At 35.2% G+C, this 13,716-nt stretch overlaps 1 pseudogene; it reads right to left on the reverse strand.

The window, feature by feature from the left end:
* Positions 1–342: 342 nt before the first annotated feature.
* Positions 343–13,716, reverse strand: part of LOC124023922 — a 59,228-nt pseudogene continuing 45,854 nt past the window's right edge.

The raw sequence follows: 13,716 nt of genomic DNA on the forward strand, positions 1-13,716 counted from the left end.
TAGGGCTTCAGATTTGACCCCTACTATCCCCTTAGTGCACTACATAGAGAATAGGGCTTCAGATTTGACCCCTACTATCCCCTTAGTGCACTACATAGAGAATAGGGCTTCAGACTATCCTATCAGAGCAGTGTATTAAACTATCCTATCAGACTACCCTATCAGAGCAGTGTATTAAACTATCCTATCAGAGCAGTGTATTAAACTATCCTATCAGAGCAGTGTATTAAACTATCCTATCAGAGCAGTGTATTAAACTACCCTATCAGAGCAGTGTATTAAACTATCCTATCAGACTATCCTATCAGAGCAGTGTATTAAACTACCCTATCAGAGCAGTGTATTAAACTATCCTATCAGACTATCCTATCAGAGCAGTGTATTAAACTATCCTATCAGAGCAGTGTATTAAACTACCCTATCAGAGCAGTGTATAAAACTATCCTATCAGAGCAGTGTATTAAACTATCCTATCAGACTATCCTATCGGAGCAGTGTATTAAACTATCCTATCAGAGCAGTGTATTAAACTACCCTATCAGACTATCCTATCAGAGCAGTGTATTAAACTATCCTATCAGAGCAGTGTATTAAACTACCCTATCAGACTATCCTATCAGAGCAGTGTATTAAACTATCCTATCAGAGCAGTGTATTAAACTATCCTATCAGACTATCCTATCAGAGCAGTGCATTAAACTATCCTATCAGAGCAGTGTATTAAACTATCCTATCAGACTATCCTATCAGAGCAGTGTATTAAACTATCCTATCAGAGCAGTGTATTAAACTACCCTATCAGACTATCCTATCAGAGCAGTGTATTAAACTATCCTATCAGAGCAGTGTATTAAACTATCCTATCAGACTATCCTATCAGAGCAGTGTATTAAACTACCCTATCAGAGCAGTGTATTAAACTATCCTATCAGAGCAGTGTATTAAACTACCCTATCAGACTATCCTATCAGAGCAGTGTATTAAACTATCCTATCAGACTATCCTATCAGAGCAGTGTATTAAACTATCCTATCAGAGCAGTGTATTAAACTACCCTATCAGAGCAGTGTATTAAACTATCCTATCAGACTATCCTATCAGAGCAGTGTATTAAACTACCCTATCAGAGCAGTGTAGTTATTAAAACTATCCTATCAGAGCAGTGTATTAAACTATCCTATCAGAGCAGTGTATTAAACTATCCTATCAGAGCAGTGTATTAAACTATCCTATCAGAGCAGTGTATTAAACTACCCTATCAGAGCAGTGTATTAAACTATCCTATCAGAGCAGTGTATTAAACTACCCTATCAGACTATCCTATCAGAGCAGTGTATTAAACTATCCTATCAGAGCAGTGTATTAAACTATCCTATCAGAGCAGTGTATTAAACTATCCTATCAGAGCAGTGTATTAAACTACCCTATCAGACTACCCTATCAGAGCAGTGTATTAAACTATCCTATCAGACTACCCTATCAGAGCAGTGTATTAAACTATCCTATCAGAGCAGTGTATTAAACTATCCTATCAGACTACCCTATCAGAGCAGTGTATTAAACTATCCTATCAGAGCAGTGTATTAAACTACTGGTCCCTATCAGAGCAGTGTATTAAACTATCCTATCAGACTATCCTACCAGAGCAGTGTATTAAACTAACCTATCAGAGCAGTGTATTAAACTATCCTATCAGAGCAGTGTATTAAACTATCCTATCAGAGCAGTGTATTAAACTACCCTATCAGACTATCCTATCAGAGCAGTGTATTAAACTATCCTATCAGAGCAGGTGAAAGTTAAAAACAGTTCATCTTGTAAGTTACGAGTAAAACATTTACAGCATTTAAAAAGCTTTTGTCTTGGAGTGTACCAGTCCGTCTCTGAATATTCATGAGGCAGTCATTCAACAGTCCATCTCTGAATATTCATGAGGCAGTCATTCAACAGTCCGTCTCTGAATATTCATGAGGCAGTCATTCAACAGTCTGTCTCAGAATATTCATGAGGCAGTCATTCAACAGTCTGTCTCTGAATATTCATGAGGCAGTTATTCAACAGTCCGTCTCTGAATATTCATGAGGCAGTCATACAACAGTCTGTCTCTGAATATTCATGAGGCAGTCATTCAACAGTCCGTCTCTGAATATTCATGAGGCAGTCATTCAACAGTCTGTCTCTAAATATTCATGAGGCAGTCATTCCGGCTCTACTACAAGAAGTGAATTTACACTTTGAAATTGGAGTCATTTAGCAGACACTCTTATCCACAGCAACGTACAGAAGCCAGTGTGGTTAGGTGCCTTGCTCAAGTGCACATTAGCAGATTTTCACTTTAGTCGGCTGGGGGATTTGAACCAGCGACCTATCCTGTGTGTGTGTGTGTTATTTAACAGTGGGGGGCAGGTAGTAGGGTTGGAAAAGTCTCTCGTGTGAACAGCTGCTGAGCGCTGTGTGTGTGTGTAGCAGTAACCGCGGGAACCGGGAGGTGAAGTAACTAACGAAGCCTTCAGGCACCTCCCCTAACGTCTCCTGGACCTCCGATGGCAACTCGTGGTAGTGGTGCTTCTACAGACACGGAAACACACAGAGAGAACAGGAGGGAGAGGGAGAGGGAGAGATGAAGACAGAGAGAGAGATGAAGACAGAGAGATAGATGAAGAGAGGGAGAGACAGGAAGAGAGAGAGATGAAGACAGGGAGAGCCAGGAAGAGAGAGAGAGAGAGAGACAGGAAGAGAGAGGGAGAGAGAGACAGGAAGAGAGGGAGAGACAGGGAGAGAGAGACAGGAAGAGAGGGAGAGACAGGAAGAGAGAGAGACAGGAAGAGAGAGAGACACAGGAAGAGAGAGGGAGAGAGAGACAGGAAGAGAGAGGGAGAGACAGGAAGAGAGAAGGAGAGACAGAGAGAGAGAGAGAGAGAGAGAGAGAGGGAAGAAAGGGAAAGATAGGAAGAGAGAGACAGGAAGGGAGAGAGAGGGGGAGAGACAGGAAGAGAAACAGGAAGTTCAACACTATCCTCCAACCATTTCAACATTTACCACCACTATAACACATTTTTGGCCTGAAAAAAAGCAGCATGTTTCCCTCATTCCTCATGTCTCCTGTGTGAACAGGTGTATACACGAAGCACATAAAACATTAAGAACACCTTCCTAATATTGAGTTGCCCACCCCCTCTAGCCCTTTTACCCTGAGAACAACCTCAATTCGCTGGGGCATGGACTCTATAAGGTGTTGAAAGCCAAAGTGACATCAATAAGGGATCATAGCTTTCACCTGGATTCACCTGGTCAGTCTGTGTCATGGAAATCATTCTTAATGTTTTGTATCTACTCAGTGTATACTATACTATATATAACAGTATATATGTTTTATATTCTCAGTGTATACTATACTATACTATATATAACAGTATATATGTTTTGTATACTCAGTGTATACTAGACTATACTATATATAACAGTATATATGTTTTGTATACTCAGTGTATACTATATATAACAGTATATATGTTTTGTATCTACTCATTGTATACTATACTATATATAACAGTATATATGTTTTATATTCTCAGTGTATACTATACTATACTATATATAACAGTATATATGTTTTGTATACTGGCCATGCTGCTGCTCCAGTTTCAACTGGCCTGGGCCCTCATGTCCCAGGACTACCTGACAGTGTATCCACTAGACTATACTATATATAACAGTATATATGAACATTTTTATATTCTCAGTGTATACTATACTATACTATATATAACAGTATATATGTTTTGTATACTCAGTGTATACTAGACTATACTATATATAACAGTATATATGTTTTGTTATAATACCCAACAGTATATATAGCCCGTATATATGTTCCTCTCTATATAACAGCTTTTATATATGTTTTGTATCTACTCATTGATATACTATACTATATATAACAGTATATATGTTTTGTATCTACTCAGTGTATACTATACTATATATAACAGTATATATGTTTTATATTCTCAGTGTATACTATACTATACTATATATAACAGTATATATGTTTTGTATACTCAGTGTATACTAGACTATACTATATATAACAGTATATATGTTTTATATTCTCAGTGTATACTATACTATACTATATATAACAGTATATATGTTTTGTATACTCAGTGTATACTAGACTATACTATATATAACAGTATATATGTTTTGTATACTCAGTGTATACTATATATAACAGTATATATGTTTTGTATCTACTCATTGTATACTATACTATATATAACAGTATATATGTTTTGTATCTACTCAGTGTATACTATACTATACTATATATAACAGTATATATGTTTTGTATACTCAGTGTATACTATATATAACAGTATATATGTTTTATATTCTCAGTGTATACTATACTATACTATATATAACAGTATATATGTTTTATATTCTCAGTGTATACTATACTATATATAACAGTATATATGTTTTGTATACTCAGTGTATACTAGACTATACTATATATAACAGTATATATGTTTTGTATACTCAGTGTATACTATATATAACAGTATATATGTTTTGTATCTACTCATTGTATACTATGCTATATATAACAGTATATATGTTTTGTATACTCAGTGTATACTATACTATACTATATATAACAGTATATATGTTTTGTATACTCAGTGTATACTATACTATACTATATATAACAGTATATATGTTTTGTATCTACTCAGTGTATACTATACTATACTATATATAACTGTATATATGTTTTGTATACTCAGTGTATACTATACTATACTATATATAACAGTATATATGTTTTGTATCTACTCAGTGTATACTATACTATACTATATATAACTGTATATATGTTTTGTATACTCAGTGTATACTATACTATACTATATATAACAGTATATATGTTTTGTATCTACTCAGTGTATACTATACTATATATAACAGTATATATGTTTTGTATACTCAGTGTATACTAGACTATACTATATATAACAGTATATATGTTTTATATTCTCAGTGTATACTCAGTGTATACTATATATAACAGTATATATGTTTTGCATCTACTCAGTGTATACTATACTATACTATATATAACAGTATATATGTTTTGTATACTCAGTGTATACTAGACTATACTATATATAACAGTATATATGTTTTGCATCTACTCAGTGTATACTATACTATATATAACAGTATATATGTTTTGTATACTCAGTGTATACTATATATAACCGTATATATGTTTTGTATATACTCAGTGTATACTAGACTATACTATATATAGCAGTATATATGTTTTATATACTCAGTGTATACTATACTATATATAACAGTATATATGTTTTCTATACTCAGTGTATACTATACTATATATAGCAGTATATATGTTTTGTATACTCAGTGTATACTATACTATATATAACAGTATATATGTTTTGTATACTCAGTGTATACTATACTATATATAACAGTATATATGTTTTGTATACTCAGTGTATACTATACTATATATAGCAGTATATATGTTTTACATCTACTCAGTGTATACTAGACTATACTATATATAACAGTATATATGTTTTGTATCTACTCAGTGTATACTAGACTATACTATATATAACAGTATATATGTTTTGTATACTCAGTGTATACTATATAACAGTATATATGTTTTGTATACTCAGTGTATACTATACTATACTATATATAACAGTGTATATGTTTTTATACTCAGTGTATACTATACTATATATAACAGTATATATGTTTTGTATACTCTGTGTATACTATACTATATATAACAGTATATATGTTTTGTATCTACTCAGTGTATACTATACTATACTATATATAACATTATATATGTTTTGTATACTCAGTGTATACTAGACTATACTATATATAACAGTGTATACGTTTTTATACTCAGTGTATACTATACTATATATAACAGTATATATGTTTTGTATACTCAGTGTATACTATACTATATATAACAGTATATATGTTTTGTATCTACTCAGTGTATACTATATATAGCAGTATATATGTTTTGTATCTACTCAGTGTATACTAGACTATACTATATATAACAGTATATATGTTTTGTATACTCAGTGTATACTAGACTATACTATATATAACATTATATATGTTTTGTATACTCAGTGTATACTATATATAACAGTATATATGTTTTGTATCTAGTCAGTGTATACTAGACTATACTATATATAACAGTATATATGTTTTGTATACTCAGTGTATACTATACTATATATAGCAGTATATATGTTTTGCATCTACTCAGTGTATACTAGACTATACTATATATAACAGTATATATGTTTTGTATCTACTCAGTGTATACTAGACTATACTATATATAACAGTATATATGTTTTGTATGCTCAGTGTATACTATATAACAGTATATATGTTTTGTATACTCAGTGTATACTATACTATACTATATATAACAGTGTATATGTTTTTATACTCAGTGTATACTATACTATATATAACAGTATATATGTTTTGTATACTCAGTGTATACTATACTATATATAACAGTATATATGTTTTGTATCTACTCAGTGTATACTATACTATACTATATATAACAGTATATATGTTTTGTATACTCAGTGTATACTAGACTATACTATATATAACAGTGTATACGTTTTTATACTCAGTGTATACTATATTATATATAACAGTATATATGTTTTGTCTACTCAGTGTATACTATACTATATATAACAGTATATATGTTTTGTATCTACTCAGTGTATACTATATATAGCAGTATATATGTTTTGTATCTACTCAGTGTATACTAGACTATACTATATATAACAGTATATATGTTTTGTATACTCAGTGTATACTAGACTATACTATATATAACATTATATATGTTTTGTATACTCAGTGTATACTATATATAACAGTATATATGTTTTGTATCTACTCAGTGTATACTAGACTATACTATATATAACAGTATATATGTTTTGTATACTCAGTGTATACTAGACTATACTATATATAACAGTATATATGTTTTGTATACTCAGTGTATACTATATATAACAGTATATGTTTTGCATCTACTCAGTGTATACTATACTATATATAACAGTATATATGTTTTGTATACTCAGTGTATACTAGACTATACTATATATAACAGTATATATGTTTTGTATACTCAGTGTATACTAGACTATACTATATATAACAGTATATATGTTTTGTATTCTCAGTGTATACTATATATAACAGTATATATGTTTTGTATACTCAGTGTATACTATATATAACAGTATATATGTTTTGTATACTCAGTGTATACTATACTATATATAACAGTACATATGTTTTTTATACTCAGTGTATACTATACTATATATAACAGTACATATGTTTTGTATACTCAGTGTATACTATATATAACCGTATATATGTTTTATCTACTCAGTGTATACTAAACTATATATAACAGTATATATGTTTTGTATACTCAGTGTATACTATACTATACTATATATAACAGTATATAGGTTTTGTATACTCAGTGTATACTATATATAACAGTATATCGGTTTTGTATACTCAGTGTATACTAGACTATACTATATATAACAGTATATATGTTTTGTATACTCAGTGTATACTATACTATATATAACTGTATATATATTTTTTTATACTCAGTGTATACTATACTATTATTATTATTATTATTATTATTACTATACAATATATAACAGTATTAAGGTTTTGTATACTCAGTGTATACTATATATAACAGTATATAGGTTTTGTATACTCAGTGTATACTATACTATACTATATATAATAGTATATCTTGTGCCTTATTTCTCATGGCTTGGAGCATATATATATATATATATATATATATATATATATATATATATATATATATATATATATATATATATATATATATATATATATATATATATATATATATATATATATATGACAGATATACCTTATTTCTCATGGCTCGGAGCAGGTCTCTGACTGAGTTTCCTTTATACGTCCTGAACTTCCTCAGGTCTGGAGAGAAAACACAGAGAGAGAGTTACCTGTCTGAAGTGTTACCTGTCTGGTGTGTGTTACCTGTCTGGTGTGTTACCTGTCTGGTGTGTTACCTGTCTGGTGTGTTACCTGTCTGGTCTGTCTGGTGTGTTACCTGTCTGGTGTGTGTTACCTGTCTGGTGTGTTACCTGTCTGGTGTGTGTTACCTGTCTGGTGTATACAGAGAGAGAGTTACCTGTCTGAAGTGTCTGGTGTGTTACCTGTCAGGTCTGTCTGGTGTGTTACCTGTCTGGTGTGTTACCTGTCTGGTGTGTGTTACCTGTCTGGTGTGTGTTACCTGTATGGTGTGTGTTACCTGTCTGATGTGTTCCCTGTCTGGTGTGTTACCTGTCTGGTATGTTACCTGTCTGGTGTGTTACCTCTCTGGTGTGTTACCTGTCTGAAGTGTTACCTGTCTGTTGTGTTACCTGTCTGGTATGTTACCTGTCTGGTGTGTGTTACACCTGTCTGATGTGTGTTACCTGTCTGATGTGTGTTACCTGTCTGATGTGTGTTACCTGTCTGGTGTGTTACCTGTCTGGTGTGTTACCTGTCTGGTGTGTTACCTGTCTGGTGTGTGTTACCTGTCTGGTGTGTGTTACCTGTCTGGTGTTACCTGTCTGGTGTGTTACCTGTCTGGTGTGTTACCTGTCTGGTGTGTTACCTGTCTGGTGTGTGTTACCTGTCTGGTGTGTGTTACCTGTCTGGTGTGTTACCTGTCTGGTGTGTTACCTGTCTGGTGTGTCACCTGTATGGTGTGTGTTACCTGTATGGTGTGTGTTACCTGTCTGGTGTGTTACCTGTCTGGTGTGTTACCTGTATGGTGTGTTACCTGTCTGGTGTGTTACCTGTCTGGTGTGTTACCTGTCAGGTGTGTTACCTGTCAGGTGTGTTACCTGTCTGGTGTGTTACCTGTCTGGTGTGTTACCTGTCTGCAGAGGAACAGAGATGTGCATTCTCCAGTTGGTTCGTACTACAGCTCTGCCAGCCGTCTCCAGCCTCACCACCATGGTGCTGTCTGTAGGTTCCTTCTCTATACGGTCACTCACATCCTAACAAATCACATTTCAAATCAAATGTATTTAAAGTGCTGTACGGAAACCCAGCCTAAAACCCCAAACAATACAGGTGTAGAAGCACAGTGGCTCGGAAAACCTACGAACTGAAACTACAGTCAAATATCAACATACTAGCCTGATCTATGATGAGGAGTCATTTCATGCTCAATCACACGTTTGTCCCTCCAACAGTTAGTTTTAGGAGAGCTGTGATTATCAGCTGTTGTCAAACGCACAAGGACATGAAGAGAAGACCCTCTAAGATCCTCTATTCTCTATCTAGATTATCAACGGTTAGTTCTAGAAGACCCTCTAAGATCCTCTATTCTCTATCTAGATTCTCAACGGTTAGTTCTAGAAGACCCTCTAAGATCCTCTATTCTCTATCTAGATTCTCAATGGTTAGTTCTAGAAGACCCTCTAAGATCCTCTATTCTCTATCTAGATTCTCAACGGTTAGTTCTAGAAGACCCTCTAAGATCCTCTATTCTCTATCTAGATTCTCAACGGTTAGTTCTAGAAGACTCTCTAAGATTCCCTATTCTCTATCTAGATTCTGAACGGTTAGTTCTAGAAGACTCTCTAAGATTCCCTATTCTTTATCTAGATTCTCAACGTTTAATTCTAGAAGACTCTCTAAGATTCTCAACGTTTAGTTCTAGAAGACTCTCTAAGATTCTCTATCTAGATTCTGAACGGTTAGTTCTAGAAGACTCTCTAAGATTCCATATTCTCTATCTAGATTCTCAACTGTTAGTTCTAGAAGACTCTATCTAGATTCTCAACGGTTAGTTCTAGAAGACTCTCTATCTAGATTCTCAACGGTTAGTTCTAGAAGACTCTCTAAGATTCCCTATTCTCAACATTTAGTTCTAGAAGACTCTCTAAGATTCTCTATCTAGATTCTCAACGTTTAGTACTAGAAGACTCTCTAAGATTCTCTATCTAGATTCTGAATGGTTAGTTCTAGAAGACTCTCTAAGATTCCCTATTCTCTATCTAGATTCTCAACGTTTAATTCTAGAAGACTCTAAGATTATCTAGATTCTCAACGTTTAGTTCTAGAAGACTCTATCTAGATTCTCAACGGTTAGTTCTAGAAGACTCTCAACGGTTAGTTCTAGAAGACCCTCTAAGATTCTCTATCTAGATTCTCAACGGTTAGTTCTAGAAGACCCTCTAAGATTCTCTATCTAGATTCTCAACAGTTAGTTCTAGAAGACTCTCTATCTAGATTCTCAACGGTTAGTTCTAGAAGACCCTCTAAGATCCTCTATTCTCTATCTAGATTCTCAACGGTTAGTTCTAGAAGACTTTCTTCCTCTATTGTGTGTAGCAGAATCTACGAGATGAAGATGGTAGAGGGGTAGAGAGGTAGAGGGGTAGGGAGGTAGAGGGGTAGGGGGTAGAGAGGTAGAGGGGTAGGGAGGTAGAGGGGTAGGGAGGTAGAGGGGTAGAGGGGTAGGGAGGAAGAGCGGTAGAGAGGTAGCGGGGTAGAGGTAGCGGGGTAGAGGTAGAGGGGTAGGGAAGTAGAGGGGTAGAGGTAGAGGGGTAGGGAGGTAGAGGGGTAGAGGGGTAGAGAGGTAGAGGGGTAGAGGTAGCGGGGTAGGGAGGTAGAGGGGTAGAGGTAGAGGGGTACCTGGAAGAACTGAAGTTGCTTATCAGGGCTCCAGAAGAACGGATGTTTAAGAATAGATGAAGTGGAGGGGCGGGACTCTGGATCGCTGTTGATCATTCGCTCTATCAGGTCCCGCGCTATGACGTCATCTGACGGACACAAAACACAGCCAATTAGAGCACAGCTCTCAATCAGAATCACAGAATCTCAAGAGTCTCTAAACGACAGACGACACACACCACAGCCAATTAGAGCACAGCTCTCAATCGGAATCACAGAATCTCAAGAGTCTCTAAACGACAGACGACACACACCACAGCCAATCAGAGCACAGCTCTCACCCACCATGCACGTGTTCCAGGAAGTGTGTGAGGAAGTACTCCCCGGTCAGGATGTTAGCTTGGCGTCGTAGCGTGTCACCAAACGGGTGCTGCCCCCTACTGACCACGTAGTAGAACACACAGCCTGCCGAGAACACGTCCACTGCCTGGTCACAACGGGTCTAGAGAGAGACACAGCATTATTATAGTTAGAACACTGTAGAACACAGGAAGTAGTATTATAGTAGTAGTAGAACACACTAGAGAGAGACACAACATTATTATAGTTAGAACACTGTAGAACACAGGAAGTAGTATTATAGTAGTAGTAGAACACACTAGAGAGAGACACAACATTATTATAGTTAGAACACTGTAGAACACAGGAAGTAGTATTATAGTAGTAGTAGAACACGTCCACCGCCTGGTCACCACGGGTCTAGAGAGAGACACAACATTATTATAGTTAGAACACTGTAGAACACAGGAAGTAGTATTATAGTAGTAGTAGAACACACTAGAGAGAGACACAACATTATTATAGTTAGAACACTGTAGAACACAGGAAGTAGTATTATAGTAGTAGTAGAACACGTCCACTGCCTGGTCACAACGGGTCTAGAGAGAGACACAACATTATTATAGTTAGAACACTGTAGAACACAGGAAGTAGTATTATAGTAGTAGTAGAACACTGTAGAACACAGGAAGTAGTATTATAGTAGTAGTAGAACACTGCAGAGAGAGGAGTAGTATTATAGTAGTAGTAGAACACACTAGAGAGAGGAGTAGTATTATAGTAGTAGTAGAAAACACTAGAGAGAGGAGTAGTATTATAGTAGTAGTAGAACACACTAGAGAGAGGAGTAGTATTATAGTAGTAGTAGAACACACTAGAGAGAGGAGTAGTATTATAGTAGTAGTAGAACACACTAGAGAGAGGAGTAGTATTAAAGTAGTAGTAGAACACAGAGAGAGAGGAGTACTATTATAGTAGTAGTAGAACACACTAGAGAGAGGAGTAGTATTATAGTAGTAGTAGAACACACTAGAGAGAGGAAGTAGTATTATCGTAGTAGTAGAACACACTAGAGAGAGGAAGTAGTATTATAGTAGTAGTAGAACACACTAGAGAGAGGAAGTAGTATTATAGTAGTAGTAGAACACACTAGAGAGGAGTAGTATTATAGTCGTAGTAGAACACACTAGAGAAAGGAAGTAGTAGTATAGTAGTAGTAGAACACACTAGAGAGAGGAGTAGTATTATAGTAGTAGAACCCACTAGAGAGAGGAAGTAGTATTATAGTAGTAGTAGAACACACTAGAGAGAGGAGTAGTATTATAGTAGTAGTAGAACACACTAGAGAGAGAGGAGTAGTATTATAGTAGTAGTAGAACACACTAGAGGAGGAGTAGTATTATAGTAGTAGTAGAACACACTAGAGGAGGAGTAGTATTATAGTAGTAGTAGAACACACTACAGAGAGGATTAGTATTATAGTAGTAGTAGAACACACTAGAGAGAGGAAGTAGTATTATAGTAGTAGTAGAACACACTAGAGAGGAGTAGTATTATAGTAGTAGAACACACTAGAGAGAGGTCCTTCCGTGGTCCTTCTGTAGCTCAGTTGGTAGAGCATGGCGCTTGTAACGCCAGGGTAGTGGGTTCGATTCCCGGGACCACCCATACGTAGAATGTATGCACACATGACTGTAAGTCGCTTTGGATAAAAGCGTCTGCTAAATGGCATATTATAGAGGAAGTAGTATTATAGTAGTAGTAGAACACACTAGAGAGGAGTAGTATTATAGTAGTAGTAGAACACACTAGAGAGAGGAGTAGTATTATAGTAGTAGTAGAACACACTAGAGAGAGGAGTAGTATTATAGTAGTAGTAGAACCCACTAGAGAGGAGTAGTATTATAGTAGTAGTAGAACACACTAGAGGGAGGGTTAGTACTATAGTAGTAGAAGACACTAGAGAGAGGAGTAGTATTATAGTAGTAGTAGAACACACTAGAGAGAGGAGTAGTATTATAGTAGTAGTAGAACACACTAGAGAGAGGAGTAGTATTATAGTAGTAGTAGAACACACTAGAGGAGGAGTAGTATTATAGTAGTAGTAGAACACACTAGAGAGAGGAGTAGTATTATAGTAGTAGTAGAACACACTAGAGAGAGGAGTAGTATTATAGTAGTAGTAGAACCCACTAGAGAGGAGTAGTATTATAGTAGTAGTAGAACACACTAGAGGAGGAGTAGTATTATAGTAGTAGAACACACTAGAGAGAGGAGTAGTATTATAGTAGTAGTAGAACACATTAGAGAGAGGAGTAGTATTATAGTAGTAGTAGAACACACTAGAGGGAGGAGTAGTATTATAGTAGTAGTAGAACACACTAGAGGGAGGAGTAGTATTATAGTAGTAGTAGAACACACTAGAGAGAGGAGTAGTATTATAGTAGTAGAACACACCAGAGAGAGAGGGGTAGTATTATAGTAGTAGTAGAACACACTAGAGAAAGGAAGTAGTATTATAGTAGTAGTAGAACACACTAGAGAGAGGAGTAG

Source organism: Oncorhynchus gorbuscha, unplaced genomic scaffold (genome assembly GCF_021184085.1).
Source record: "Oncorhynchus gorbuscha isolate QuinsamMale2020 ecotype Even-year unplaced genomic scaffold, OgorEven_v1.0 Un_scaffold_1723, whole genome shotgun sequence".
NCBI lineage: Eukaryota > Metazoa > Chordata > Actinopteri > Salmoniformes > Salmonidae > Oncorhynchus > Oncorhynchus gorbuscha.